Genomic DNA, 15,537 nt, shown 5'->3' with positions numbered 1-15,537 from the left:
GAATGACCATTAATTTTTGGAAAGGTCTCTTTGAAAATCTAGGAACAAGATTGAATTTCTCTTCGGCCTATCACCCACAAACGGATGGCCAAAGTGAGATAGCCAATCTTACGATACTCGATCTACTCAAGACTTATGTTACTAAAGGAGATCAACGCTCACAATGGAAAAAGTACTTACCTCTTGTAGAGTATGCCTACAATAATACTGTGCATACTTCTACGGGAAAAGCACCTTCTGAGATCATTGAGGGAAGACCTAAAAGTCCCTTGCTACTCAAAGTACATGGGAAGATCTTTGTTGTCGATGAGTATAGCTGCAACCTACAAGAATCTTTTCAAAAGATTAAAGAGGCTATATCCATCTCTCAAAAAAGCCAAAAACCTGTTGCTGATAAGCACAGAAGGGCCTTAATATTCAAAGAAAATGATTGGGTCTTACTCAAGTTTCCTAAGGCTCGATTAAGGCAAACAACGGGCAAAAATCCTACGAGCCATCAAAGTATTATGCTAAACTACCAAAAAGATACTATGGTCCTTTCCAAATCTTGAAGCTCATCAATGAGACGTCTTATTTACTTAAGTTGCCCAACCATTGGCTCATACACAATGCCTTTCATGTAAGCCTACTTAAGCACTACAAAGGAGAGCCACCAAGTGAACCAATTATTGAAGACCCTCCCAAAGTTGAAGACCAAGAAGAGGTGCTACAACCCGAAGCTATCCTTCGGCATGAAGACAAGGTACTACGACATGGTAAGATTATCCGACGGTATCTTATTAAGTTCAAAAATTATCCTCTTGAAGATTCTAGATGGATGCAAGGAATACAGCTTAAGGATAGTATGAACCTTGTCGATGCTTACAATGCTACATTAGAGTAAGCAAATGTACAAATTTCTTTTAAATGACTCATGTTTTTGTCTTATAAGACTATTCCTCTTTTTAATTCTGCACAAATTTAACTAGTATGCATGCTTAGAATCATGTTTGTGATGACGATGTCTCTCAAACACCAAGTAGAATTTGTCACTCTACTTTGGGAGAATGAAATGGACTAAAGACCAGACATGCTTGCGGTAGCTATGTCTCGCAAGCACCAAATGGATTAGTCATCCATCTTGGAAAGATGTCGTAGGGTAAAAAGGGATCCTCTACCCACTAAGTAAAATTGACTAATGACTAAAGCTTTATCTCTTCTACCTCATAGTCGAGGATGACTATGATTTCAAGAGAGACAGGTAATGTCATAAAATCTAATATCTAATATCTAACCAACCCAAAATATTTCCTCATATTAAACTCATCACTTAATGTGGGAGAATAAACGGGAACAAGGGTTAAGATATTGAGATGTGCTTATAGATCTTTCTCAACACGGGGCCAATTGGAAAAGGGGCCCAAATCAGAGATGGTCTATCAAAGAGCAAGGCTAACCAATGGAGCATAAGACCTTAGGGTTAGCTTCATTGAAGACCTCCAATAATGTGTGTTAAAGTCCTATGACCTTAGGTAAGCTAGGGCTGAGCTTGAGGCGGGAAGCCGACCCAGCTTGAGGTGCTTCTCCTGCTCGTCATGCTTGATGACTAAGGTACTTGAGGTGCTTGATGATTGAGATGCTTGAGGTGCTTGACATGCTTGAGATGCTAGTGTTGTACTTGAGGTGAGAACCCAGCCCAAGCTTAAAGTGCTTAAGGATCAAGATTGTGGTGGGAACTAGGCCTATGCATGAGGGTCTTGAGGTGTCAAAAAGTCAAATATTCAATCCCTACCAGGAGGGGGCGATCCCTACCTGAAGGGGGATGAGAGAGAACACCCACACACTCACACTAGGCATGCATGGTACAAAGAAAGCGGAAGGGACACTTGTCAAGTTCCTCCTCATGTTACCCTCATGGTGTGCCTGAAGCCTATTGGTTGGCCACCCAAGGGGTCCAACGATAATTTAGGAGATTTAATTAATTGATTTTGCATTTATCAAGTCCTCTCTCTCAAAACGGAAAGGGGGAAACTTGTCCCAAGGCTACCCTTGCTACTTGTAATGCCTGTTGCTTGTGATTGGCTAGGCCTGGAGGGGTCCAATGAGCTTCAAGCATGAGCTACAAGGGGGGGTTGACCCAAGCAAGCTAGTGGATTGCTTAGGGGGTATACTCACCCACACACACTCACAAACACTCTCATTGTGTGCTCTGCAAAGTGCAAGAGCTCCCTCTCCTTCTCCAAGCAAGTAGAGGTTGAGAGCCTACACTAACACTCTTGGCTATGGAGTGCAAATCCAACCAAGAGCCATGCTTCAATGCTTAAGCTTGACATCTCCTTCTTCTTCATTACTATGTTATTATGTATGCTAGCAAGAAGAGTTATGATAAGTGAGGAACTAATTCTTTCTCCTATGAAACGTTTCTTCTTCCTCTTCCCCACCCTCATTCCCTACTAGTTCTCTCCACCTTCGAAGGTGTTTGAGGTCTTGGGACTGAGGCTTGGGATAGTTAAAGATTTCTTCAAGTTTATGTTATGCTTGTGATGCATGAAGATTTCCATCTTCATTGCATCACCCAGGTCACAAGGAACACAAAGATTGTATTGTAACAAGTCTCTCTTAATGGGAGAAATCATAATACAAATGCCTATTGGAGAGGAACTGGCTCCACATAAATCCGGTCCTCAACTGTTGTCATGTTCTCTAAATTCTCTCGCTTGCAAAAGTATTGTTCATGCCAAGTTAACTAATTGCTATGATTATGTTGCTATCTTCATTATGTTCACCAGCTATGCTCACAAAGTCATTTCTCAAAAGTACTCTCATTAATTTACGCTACTCTCAAGTTAAATAGGCCAATTTCATTACATTGGTATCACAGCATTTGGTTTCTCTTTTCTTGCTTAAGAAGAGAGGTCCTTAAGTAGCCTCTAAATGGTTGATGTTGTTAATTATATTAGGGTAAGTGGAACTAGGATCCATTATCGGTTTTGTTGAGCCCACTATGTGGGATATGGTGCACACCTCGAGAGCTTTGGATTTAATAATGGAGTCTTTTTAGACTTGCCTATGGCTTTACCATTATTGAGCCATAAGAAGTCCGAAAGGAGCTAGCCCTTGGCAACTCTGCTATGTTAGACCTGTTCCTCTACTCTCTATAATTAACCACTTCGAGCCGTGGGTGTAGATACATAAGAGCCGATTTTCAAAAGCTAGGAGGAGTGGCAACTAAGGTTTTGAATTGCCAAAGCATACACTAAGTACATACATAAATTTTGTTTAACATGGCTGACAATAATCAAGAGAGTAGGATGAACATTGATAGAATATTTTGCACATGAAGGTGCTAATGATGAAGCTCCCATGTTTGTGAATTATCTTGTCACTAGGTTGCAGCAAGCTATGGGCAACCCTGCTTTGCAAACCGAAGTTACTCAACAACCTCATGCTTATGGAATTTCCCTTCCGCTCCAAGAGGAGAGAGAGCTTAGGAGGCCTTTTTAAGAGACCCCCAAAAGAAGAGACTCTCCCATTCGACAGGAGGAATCCAAAGAGCAAGAAAGCAATGAAAGTTTAAGTTCCTCTGAAGATGTCGCTCCATGAAGACGGCGGTCTAGACGATCGTCCACTCCTCCCAAGAGGAAAAGATAAACACATAGTCCTTCTCCTTGTCGCTCCAAAAGGGAAGAGAGGAAACAAAGGAAGAAAAGGGCTAGGAAGAGGTCACCCTCTTCTCCTTCTTCTTCACCCTCCTCCTCTTTCGACGAAAGCTATGGCTATTCTTCTAGAGAATACAAGAGGGGAGGACATCGCAAATCATTTCCTGCATGGCGAAGGTTATAGAAGCTAAAGAAGTTCAAGGAGGGATGAAAGAGTATCTCTTTTCTCACCTATGATGGCACCTTTGGTGCTACCTACAAAGTGTTGGCCTTCATCCATCAATTTGATGCAGCCTTTGGAGACAAGGGCTTCACAGAGTTCTCCAAGCTACACCATGTAGCTATGCACTTACAAAAATCAGCTCGTCAATGGTGGGCTAGCCTTCATGGCAATGGTGAATCCCCAAAGACATGGAAAACTCTACGAGTTTCCATCATGAAGCAATTCCTTGCAAGCGATGCAAAGGAAAAAGTGCTTACCAAATGGCGCAGCTTGAAGCTTCTTTCTCATGAGTCTATCCACAAGTATGTAGACAAGTTTTGGGATTTACATTTCAAGGCTACTGTCTTTCAAAAGATAGACTTTGTCGAGCAAAGGCAACAATTTTGTGTGGGATTACCTGAAAAGATGGCCGAATAAGTGAACTCTCAACGGCTTGGTAATATTAGTGAAGTAATCCATCACACCATGGTTGCTTCATGCATCAATTTTCATCAAGGGGCTAGACGGAATATCAAGCCCATGGAAAACAAAGACAAAAATGATGCAAAGGGGAAAACCAATGTTCAAAATTCTTCCCAAGGCACTACCAACAACAACAACAATCAATCCAAGGAGAGGGGAGTTTACAAAGGCAAAAACAAACTCTCTCCTGAAGAGCTTGAAGCTTTTCGCAAGGACCATAAGTGTTTCAAATGTGGGGAGCAAGGACATGGCTATCATTCTTGCCCCAAGAAGAATACTCGCAATGAGAGTCCTAGGGCTTCCACCATCGAAGCTCCAAAAGAGGATGCCCATTGCAAAGGATCATCACTTTCCTATGATTGGGGAAAGGTAAGAGAGCATGATGCCTTCATCTTGTTTGACACTGGCTCTACTCACAGCTTCACATCAATGGAGCTAGCCACCAAGTTGGGCATTCAAGCTTTTGAGATGGGAGATATGGTAATGGCTGATGCAGCTTTCAAGGGACAGCAAGCCTCCGTTACTCCCTTGATTGGGAAGTTGAGGCTTCATGTCCAAAGCTATGTCGACAAAGAAGACATCTTCATCTCTCCTCTCCAACATGAGGATGCTATCCTAGGAGCGCCATGGTTTGACCACATGGCTGCCAACATGAAGTTTCCTGAAAGGAGAATCTACTTTATCTACAGGGGAAAGAACATGTATATAGATGCTAGTGAGCGTGGTCGCACTATTCCACTTCATGTACTTAAATTCCAACTGCTCAAGTCTAGTAAGAGCATATACCAAAGGCACTTTTTTCCCACCGGGTTCTTTCTCTTTGGTCATCCAGGTTTTAGACCCTAATCTAGAAACACTCATCAACATCCTCTTGTATATGTTGCTTCTCCTTCAGCAATACGAAAATTGCTACCCATATCAATCATCAAAGAATTAGAGCAACAACTGTTGGGCTCAACCATGCTTGTCAAGAGCAACTCTTATCTTCAAAGACAACAACAAAGCTCCATTAAACAAACGCAAGTCAAAGAAGGACATACCGGCAAACAATCGACAAGCAATGACAAATTCAGCAAGAGAGCTATCAACAACAATCATAAGAAGCTCACACAATGCTTCAAATTTGATAAAATATTGCAGAGGACTCGCATTCTAGTGGAACACAAAAGCAAGATCCATCTAAAGTCAACGACCCAAAGAGGCTCAATTCCCAAAAAGGCAAGCAACACCCAATAGCCATCTTCACTACCCAAATTGGCAACAAAAAGAAGAATATGGAACAACTAAGCCACAACAGATAGAAATCACTCAAGGAAGGGGGGAGTGTCATCAACTAGAAAGCAATTTCAAAGCTAAAGGCGAGTCTTAGAGACAAACCTGAAGACAACCCCAACAACAAGATTGCACATGGTCATGTCAAGGGATGGCATGAGCTAGGAAGGGGGGAGTTGTTGGAATTAGGGTTGCAAGAAAACACACACAGCTTGGAGACGAAGGAAGCTCAAGGCACACAACAAAGAGTGTATTACTTAGTGTGCAATGGAAAGATAGATCGCCCTAGAATGAATGGGTGTATATACAATGCACGGGGGGAAAAACCTCCTAGTGAGGGAAAAAAATGCCCTGGCGGTCCTAAGTGTGTTCACACACATCACTACCACATGTATATGGTAACAAATCCCCATTGGAGTGATGCGGTGAATGAGAGCTGGCACGTGAGTAAAGGGAAGTGCCATGCCCTGAGGACATGATCAATCCACAAAGGGGATTAAGTTCAAAGATTTACGAAAAGCTTCAAACTTCTCACAATGGATTTTGTAGGACACCTGTTTAGTACATAAGTGGCACACATGATGGCCTCAATCCAAAAAGAATGCGGCAAAGCTTGACTTTTGACCATACATCATGTCATTTTCGTAAGTGACCCGTTTTTCCTCTCAACAATACCATTTTGTTGAGGCGTATAAGGCACTGTACATTGGTGTTTTATCCCATGACTAGCCAAAAATGCATCAAATTCATGAAACATATACTCCCCCCCTCGATCGGAACGGAGGGTGTCCATAGTACATTTTGAGACATTTTCAACCATAGCCAAAAATTATTTGAAGACACTTTAAGTGAAAATACCCATGCATCCCTAGAGTAATCATCAATGAAAGCCACGAAGTAAAGGTAATTGCCCAAGGACGAAGTTTGCATGGGCCCACAAACATCACTATGCACAAGCTGCAACCTGCATGTGGCTCTAACTGAACCATCCTTTGGAAATTTAGAATGCTGCATCTTACCCAAAATATAGCCTTCACAAACATGTTTGACAGGTGCTTCAAGAGGTGGCAAAGAAGCAACCATATCAGATTTTTGCAAACGCAGCAAACTGGCAAATTCAGATGATCAAAACGTACATGCCAAAGTTTTGCATCTGAAATAGCCTTTGAATCCACAACTGCATTTTCAAAATTTTGCCCACACTTGTCATGCAAAGTGAGCTTATACAACCCACGACATAAAATACCAGATGCAACAATTTCATCACCGAAATTGAGATCATGTACTGTACATCTATCATCCACAAATTTTACTACAAGTCCAAGTCTAGCAAGTGCAGATACAGACAAAAGATTCTTCTTGATCCTAGGTACATAAAGTGCATCAACAAGTGTGAAAGAACTGTCATTTGTAGCAGTAAAGCACAATCTTTCTGACTCCATGAACCAGATAAGAGGCATTGTTGACACAAGTAACCGAATTCCCGTGAGGGATAGACTGAGAGAGGTGAACAAATCACGATGTGAGGTAATGTGCTTTGTAGCACCACTATCAAAATACCACACATGTGAATCTGCAGCAACTAACATGCATGCATCATGGACAACAGGATTATAGATACACTCTGCACTAATGCCCATTCCGCATTCGTAGTGGAACCAACATTTGCAGTGGAACCATCCTCTTTCTTCTTAGCCTCTTTGGCCTTCAACTTAGGACACTGCTTGATCAAGTGATCATTAGCTTTACAATAATGGCAACGCATCTTCTTTTTGCCCTTATCACTAGAATTTCCAGATGAATTGTTCACAACAGAAGCAATAGGAACATGTGATTTTCCACTCACAGAAGAACCATAAGAAGTGGCTGCATTGTTGTTACCACCCTTTCTTTGAGCAACAATAAAAGCATGTTCAATTGCACACTGTCTAGTCCCATTTTTTCTAGAAAGTGACTCTTACAACAACAATGTTCATAATGCATCAAACTTGACAACTTTAGGATTTCCTTGGGTCATAAGTCTCCAAGTACTAGCAAAAGTATGGTATGAGTCTGGCAAGGCATCAAGAACAATCTGCACTAGGGAACTGTTTGAAATGACTTCACCTACAGAAACAAGTTGCTCAATGATATCCTTGACTCTAGCAAGGAAAGTGTCCATATCATCTCCTCATGCATAATCTTCGACTCCAGCTCTTTACGCAGCAATGCAATTTTTGCCTCATTGTGGCTTGCATAAAGACCAGCCATAATATCCCAAGCCTATTTTGCAAATTTTGTTGAACGGATGTGAGGAGTAATGGTGCACTTCACAGACAACGCAATCAATACATGAGCCTGCGCATCCTTTACATCCCAAAAATCTTGTTCTACCATAGGCAAAACAACTCTAACATCAACAATCCTTGCAGCAAGACCTGCAACATCCTCAACACCGCCTGCATCCTCAGAACCAGAACGTACATCAATGCTTTGCACAATATTTCAAACGCCCTTTGACACAAGAACATGTTGCATCATGTAAGCCCACATAGGATAATTGTCCCCATCCAATCTGTCCTCAACAACAAACATCTTGAACACATCTGTGTTGTTGTCAGCTATCATAAAATATAATATCTAACCAACCCAAATGATTTTCTCATATTAAACTGATCATTTAATGTAGGAGAATAAACGGGAACAAGGGTTAGAATATAGACATGTGCTTATGGATCTATCTCAACATGAGGCCAAGGTTAAAGGGGTCCAAATGAGAGACGGTCTGTTAAAGAGCAATGCTACCTAATGGAGCTTAAAGACCTTAGGGTTAGCTTCATTAAAGACCTCCAAAAGTTAGTGTTAAAAAGTCCTTTGACCTTAGGCAAGCTAGGGTTGACCTTGAGGTGGGAACCCTACCCAAGCATAAGGTGCTTGTCAGCTTGCTAACTAAAGTACTTAAAGTGTTTGTGGGAACCTTGCCCAAAGCTTGAGGTGATTTTTATGCTTAAAATGACTAAGGTTCTTGAAGTGTTCAATTCAAAGATAAACCTCAAGAGGCATAAACGGTTTCCATGCTTGATTGACTAAGTGCTTGAAGTGTTCAATTCAAACCAAATGACTCAGGAAGCATAAAAGACACATGGCAAAATTCTCCACATGTGGCCCTCATGATGTACTTGAATCCTATTGGATAGGCTTTAAAGGGGTCCGATGAGAATTTAGATGCATAATAATAAATAATTAAGTTCTTTCTCTCAAAGAGGAAAAAGAGGACACATGTCCCAAATGATAGATGATAAATGAGGAACTATTTCTTTCTCCTATGGATGATTCTTCTTCCTCTTTCCTACCCTCATTCCCCGCTAGCTCTCTCCACCTTCGAAGGTGTTTGAGGCCTTGGGACCGAGGCTTGGGATAGTTAATGCTTTTTGCAAAGTTTATGTTATGCTTGTGATGCATGAAGCTTGGGATGTTTGAGGCCTTGGGACTGAGGCTTGGGATAGTTAATGCTTTTTGGAAAGTTTATGTTATGCTTGTGATGCATGAAGCTTTCCATCTTCATTGCATCACCTAGGTCACAAGGAACACAAAGATTGTATTGTATCAAGTCTCTCTTGATGGGAGAATCTATAATACAAACGCCTTTTGGACGGGGGACCGGCTCCAAGTAAATCCGGTCCTCAACTATTGTCACGTTCTTTCATACTCTCTCTCTTGCAAAAGTATTGTTCATGCCAAGTTAATTAAGTACTAGATTTATGTTGCTACCATCAATTAAGTTCACACTCTATGTTCTCAAAGTAATCTCTCAAAAATGCTCACACTAATTCTCTTAATTCCGCTATTCTCAAAGTTCATAGGCCATTTGCATTACATCAGCCATGGTAAATGCTGCACCTGATGTGAAAACTGCTCGAAAAGAGGAGAAACGAAGCGGAAAAAACACATGCTATATAGCACAAACCATAGAAGATTGTAAGGGACTTGTCATGCAAAAAATGGCACTGACAGAAATTCTCCACAAAATGACGAAATAGCCTATGGCAGTACTACTTGTAGTGGAAACGGAGGCCGAAATGAGCCCAAATAAAAAATCAGAGCAGACTAAGCTCTACGAGCTATCCCGAAAGTTTTGTCGACCTACGAACGCTTGCCAAAGCTCACTAAAATCAAAGAAAGTGAGAAGGCGTGTGCTGGAGCTGTTGGCGACTAAGCCCGGGAGGACGCAACCTGCTCTGATAACAACAATTGTTGGAATTAGGGTTGTAGGAAAACACACACATCTTGGAGAAGATGAAGGAAGCTCAAGGCACACAACAGAGAGTGTATTACTTAGTGTGCAATGGAAAGATAGACCACCCCAGAATGAATGGACGTATATACAATGCACGGGGGGAAAAACCTCCTAGTGAGGGAAAAAATGTCCTGGTGGTCCTAAGTGTGTTCAAACACATCACTACCACATGTATATGGTAACAAGAGTGTTTGGCCGTTTCAACATACGGACACCCACCTAGCCGACAATTTTAATATATTTGTACTCTATTATTTTTTTGAGTTATTGTAGCTACACTATGTGTAAATCCGGATTCTAGAGTAGCAGATCTATTCTATGAGTTGTAATTCTTTCATGATTTTTGTAAAAGTCTATGTAAGCCTGGCCGCTAGCCATTTAGAAATCCCTAGGTATAAAAGGTAATGACTTTAGTATGAAAAGGAGACTTATCTTTTGAAGAATGAAGAGAGCTATGTGTACATACACTCAAGCGGCCAAGCGGCTCTAACTTGTAATTGACTTTTCTAATGATTGGCTAATCTAATTTCGACTCCAAAACTTGCATATGTTCCTCTTCTTGTGCTCTTTCAATCAAGTGCAAGCATTTCAAGTTTTTTTGTGGTTTGTGACTATGCGTATGCAAGCCTAATCTTCAATTTTGAGTGCTTAAACCATTGTTTTTTGACATTTTGACTTTAGGAGAGTGTTATTAGACCTTAGGGCGACCTGTTTGGGCTAATCTGTTGCAATTTTTGTGACATGGTACATGATGGATTGTGATTTTGGTGCCTTGTCGGATTGCAAACAGACTTTGTAGATTTGTCCCCTTAGACCTAATACAACTTCCCTTAGAGTTTCATGGCTATCCGAGTCCGTTTCATCATTGAAATGGCGTGATGACCTAGAGCAGCAAGAAAGGATATATGCATATATTTTCTGATATAAGAGTTGGTGATTTGCTTATTGATTTGATGTGTTTGCTTCTTAGGTTCACTTCTTGAGGTTGACACCATCAAAGAGTCTTTGTGCCCCATCCGAGTCACTTCCTTGAGTATTGACATTAGTATGTTAGTGCTGTATAGCTATGCTACAGATGTCTGTCCGTGACGACCTGCTAACATTCATGCAGTAGGAGCAAGGACGACCTTGTCCTTTGACTCGTCCATCCAACTGGCCCATTTTGTGCTATAGATGTGGGGAATATGGGCATTACCAAAGTAAATGCCCCCTACCAAAAGGGTCTCCTCTCTGTCGTCATTACCCTGAGGCTAAGGATCACTCTAGTAAGGATTGTCCCAAACATCGTCCATCCATGCCTTCAAACATCACCCAAGTTAGAGCCAACCTGTATTTACCTTTCCCAAGATCAATCTGATAGCAGTTAGCACCATCCCTTAGCCGCCACCTTCCGCCCATGTTGTTGCCCCTCAAGACAAGCTACAATCGGTAGAGGAGCCCGCTGGTGTCCTCACTCGGGCCTAGAGGGCAGCCCTCAATCATAGCATCCCAACAAGTTCAACACCCACACACATTATCTCATGAGTGAATACCCCTCTTCCAGATGTTGGAAAGCCATTCCCTAGGGCCCAAAATGGATCTTCATCACTGCTCTCCGATATCGATGGGGCTTTCTTGGAAGTAGTGGCCAACTTGCAGAAGATCAAGGTACCAGAGAAGGCCCCGATCAAAAGAGATAAGCCTAATCACAAATATATACAATCATAAAGAGCCACCAAAGATTGTCATAGTTTTGTGAAACTTTTTTCTATGTATGCATATGCAAATACAACACAACACAATGTGTGCCACAACATACCCCTGAGATGCTAGCAATATAGAGTCTAGTGTGCAAGTGTCTCAAAGAGAAGAAATAGGTGCTATGTCTCAGGTGTGCAATTAGTGGCTACTTTGTAAAAACTATATTTCCATTTTGATTATGAAAGTTTGCATTAACAGCACATCAATTTTTGTTATGTAGGTGGAACATTCTGGAGCGGCTAGAGGCTTGCAGAGACTTGTTCGAACCAAGGAAAAAAGTAGGTTGTGAAACTTGTATTGTTGTGTAAACTTTCATAGAAAAGTTGACAAGAGTTTTCACCCCCATGTATTTGCTATCTTTCTAATGTTGTTCAAGAAAAAGGTTTGGAATGTATGCAAAGGACATAATTGACTTTGCTACAAGTCTTGAACAAAAATATTGGATGTGTTGAACTTGCCAATTGTTACACACTCATCATCCGGTGGGTGTCTCCTAAAAAGTGATTTTTATCTATTGTGTGGAATAAGTGAGGCTTGATTTGCTAACAAAGTGTGGTATGGAGATTATTGCAGATGGTAATGGCGGCCGTATTCATATTACACATTTCAGTTCCGATAAGATAGAGGAAGAAACAAAGGATGCCTTGTTGAGCATTGTCAAGCCACACATTGTTGAGAAATGCCTTTCTCCATTTTGTGATGGGAAGCAATTGAGTCATTGATGAATGTATTGATTTTATTTATGCTTGCAATTCCTCCTGTGTATGGACTTGCAGAATCTGAGGTACCAGAGTGGAACAAAATGGAAGTATGGTTCCACCTTTTGGGTGGTTGTTCAACTTGCTTTCGGAGGCATTCGAGACCCGTTACAATCATAAAAACTTACTATTTTAGTCTTGATTAGTCCCATTTGAACCCTTATTAAATTTCAATGGCACTTTTAAAAGATGCATTGAGATTCTGAAAGTCACTAGTTCATGAACACATTCCTTTACCCATTGTACATAATTGGCCCTTCTACTATTTTTATTCTCTCACTAGAATGGCCCCGCACTTGAGATCATAGTCATCCTTAACTATGCTTCTATTCAATAGAGGTATCTTTGGTCCATTGGCTTTTTGCTTAGGATCCACCTTTAGCACATTTGACATTGTTTGAAAGTAGATGACCAAGCTACTTGGCATTTGGGATAAAATATGCCGCAAGTATGTCTACACATTTAGCAGTAGCATCGTTTCATAGTAGATTTCGAGTCCACTCGGTACTCGAAAGAAACTAATCTACCACGAGTGTGCAACATTTGGTATGCATACAAATGACATTTAAACATTCGTGAAGAACTTGAAACAATAGATCTCAAAAGAGAGAATCGTGCTATTCTTCATTATACTGTGTTTTAACACATCGATGTAACAAGCGGCCTAGGGCCTGTATGTAATTCATTGCAGGTTTCTACAAGTGATATACTATCCTTTAATTATGGCTCTTGCATCCATTTAGCATGAGATACTTATGTAGTACCTTATCATTGCATAACACCTTGTCTTTAGGCGGATGGTATGGTTGGGTTGCAATATCTCTTCAGCTGCTTCAAATTCTAGAGGATCTTTTGCTACTGTGGAGGATCACCCTTGTAGCCCTTTAGTAGACTCACATGGAATGCATTATGGCCAATGAGAGGATAGCTTAAGTTGATAATCCATTTCATTAATTGGTTCTAGAATCTTGAATGGTCCATATTACCTGCGTGTTAATTTTGCGTAGTACTTTTGATGACCCATGAGTTCTCCATGTTAGGTTTTGCCCGCAAAGTGCTGTAAACTAGCTTCGGGAAACTTTAAGAGAACCCACTCGTTCTCTTTGAACTAGAGAGTTATTCTATGCTTGTTAGCAACAACTTTGTGATTTTGCTATGCAATAGAGATAGCTTCTTTGATCTTAGCAAACTCATTGTGTCACGACTATTCTCATTAGTAGCGAAGATCTTCCCATCATGCATTTTCAAAATGGAGGGAAGTTTTGACCTTCCTTCGATCCCCTCAAAAGGTGCTTTACCCATAGGAGAATGCACAGTATTGTTGTATGCATATTCTAGTAGAGGTAGATACTTCTCCCATTGGTTGCATTGGTCTACTTCCACTACATAAGCTTTTAATATATCAAGCACGATGGAGTTCACAAGTTCTCTTTGCCCATCCATTTGAGGATGATAGGTTGAAGAGAAATTGAGAAGATTCTCAAAGAGTCCCTTCCAAAAATTATTGGTCATTATGGGATCTCTCTTTGAACTAGAGAGTTATTCTATGCTTGTTAGCAACAACTTTGTGATTTTGCTATGCAATAGAGATAGCTTCTTTGATCTTAGCAAACGCATTGTGTCACGACTATTCTCATTAGTAGCGAAGATCTTCCCATCATGCATTTTCAAAATGGAGGGAAGTTTTCACCTTCCTTCGATCCCCTCAAAAGGTGCTTTACCCATAGGAGAATGCACAGTATTGTTGTATGCATATTCTAGTAGAGATAGATACTTCTCCCATTGGTTGCATTGGTCTACTTCCACTACATAAGCTTTTAATATATCAAGCACGATGGAGTTCACAAGTTCTCTTTGCCCATCCATTTGAGGATGATAGGTTGAAGAGAAATTGAGAAGATTCTCAAAGAGTCCCTTCCAAAAATTATTGGTCATTATGGGATCTCTATCGAAAACAATACTCGTTGGCAAACCATGATACTTAAATATTTGAGAGATAGATAGTTGTGCCATATGTGGAGCTTTAATAGTCTTTCTGACATGTATAACATGAGATTGCTTACTAAACATGTCTACTATTGTCCATGTTCTTGTATTCCCATGGATAGACTTTGGTAAGCCAAAGATAAAATCCATAGCAATACTCTCCCATGGAGAATTAGGAATTGGGAGTGGCTGGAGCAAACCACATTGCTTCCCATGGTCATATTTTTTCTTTTGGCAAGTAATGCATTGAGTTACATATTCTTGAATGTTCTTTTTCATTGAAGGTCAAAAGAAACATGTCTCAATTACATTCATTGTTGCTTGAATCCCTCTATGTCTAGTGTATGGTGGAGCATGCAATTCATACAAACCAGTTTACCTAACACATATCAAAGATCCATAGAGAAGATAGCCATCTTGAACCACATACTATTATTGCATCTTCCCTAGTGCTATGGTAGATGTGCTTGCCAGGAATGTGAGCAATTTCCCACCTCATTTGTTTGTCAGAAAGTTTGGTTTGTGTCATGAAGTACTTGAGACTATGATAATCCATTTGAATGATGAAGGGTGTCCCAAGCAAGTAATGCTTCCAAGTATCCAAGGCATGTAAGACAACTAGAAGCTCTTTTTCATAGATGCCAAGAATCATCTCATCAAGGTGCACTTGGCGACTCTCATATTCTATGGCATGCCCTTCTTGAAGAAGTGCCGCTCCAAGGCAATCACCACTAGCATCACAATGGACCTCAAATGGTTTGCGCAGTTTGCTAGCAATGAGATAGGTTGAGACATGATTCTCTCTTAAAACTTAGTGAAAGGTTTTCTCTCCTTCTCAATCCATTCATACTTGATGTTCTTCTTGGCCAAATCATGTATTGGTCCTGCTATGGCAAAGAGTTTTGTAATGAATCTTCTATAGTATGATCACATTCCAATAAACATTCGTAGCTCATGTAGATTCCTTAGTTCATGCCATTTATTATCACCTCAAGCTTTTGTGGATCCACACAGATACCATCCTTGGAGATAATATGGCCTAATATTGAATCTCTTCTAACTTCAAAAGTTTATTAAATAGCTTATTCTCTTGCAATGCTTGAAAATACTACCTTGAGATGCTCTGTGTTCTTCTAGGGACTTATAGTAGACTATAAATCATCAAAGGATAATTGTGTATAA

This window comes from Adiantum capillus-veneris, chromosome 11, assembly GCF_014529385.1.
Source record: "Adiantum capillus-veneris isolate H3 chromosome 11, ASM1452938v2, whole genome shotgun sequence".
NCBI lineage: Eukaryota > Viridiplantae > Streptophyta > Polypodiopsida > Polypodiales > Pteridaceae > Adiantum > Adiantum capillus-veneris.
Note: the sequence above shows the minus strand (reverse complement) of the source record.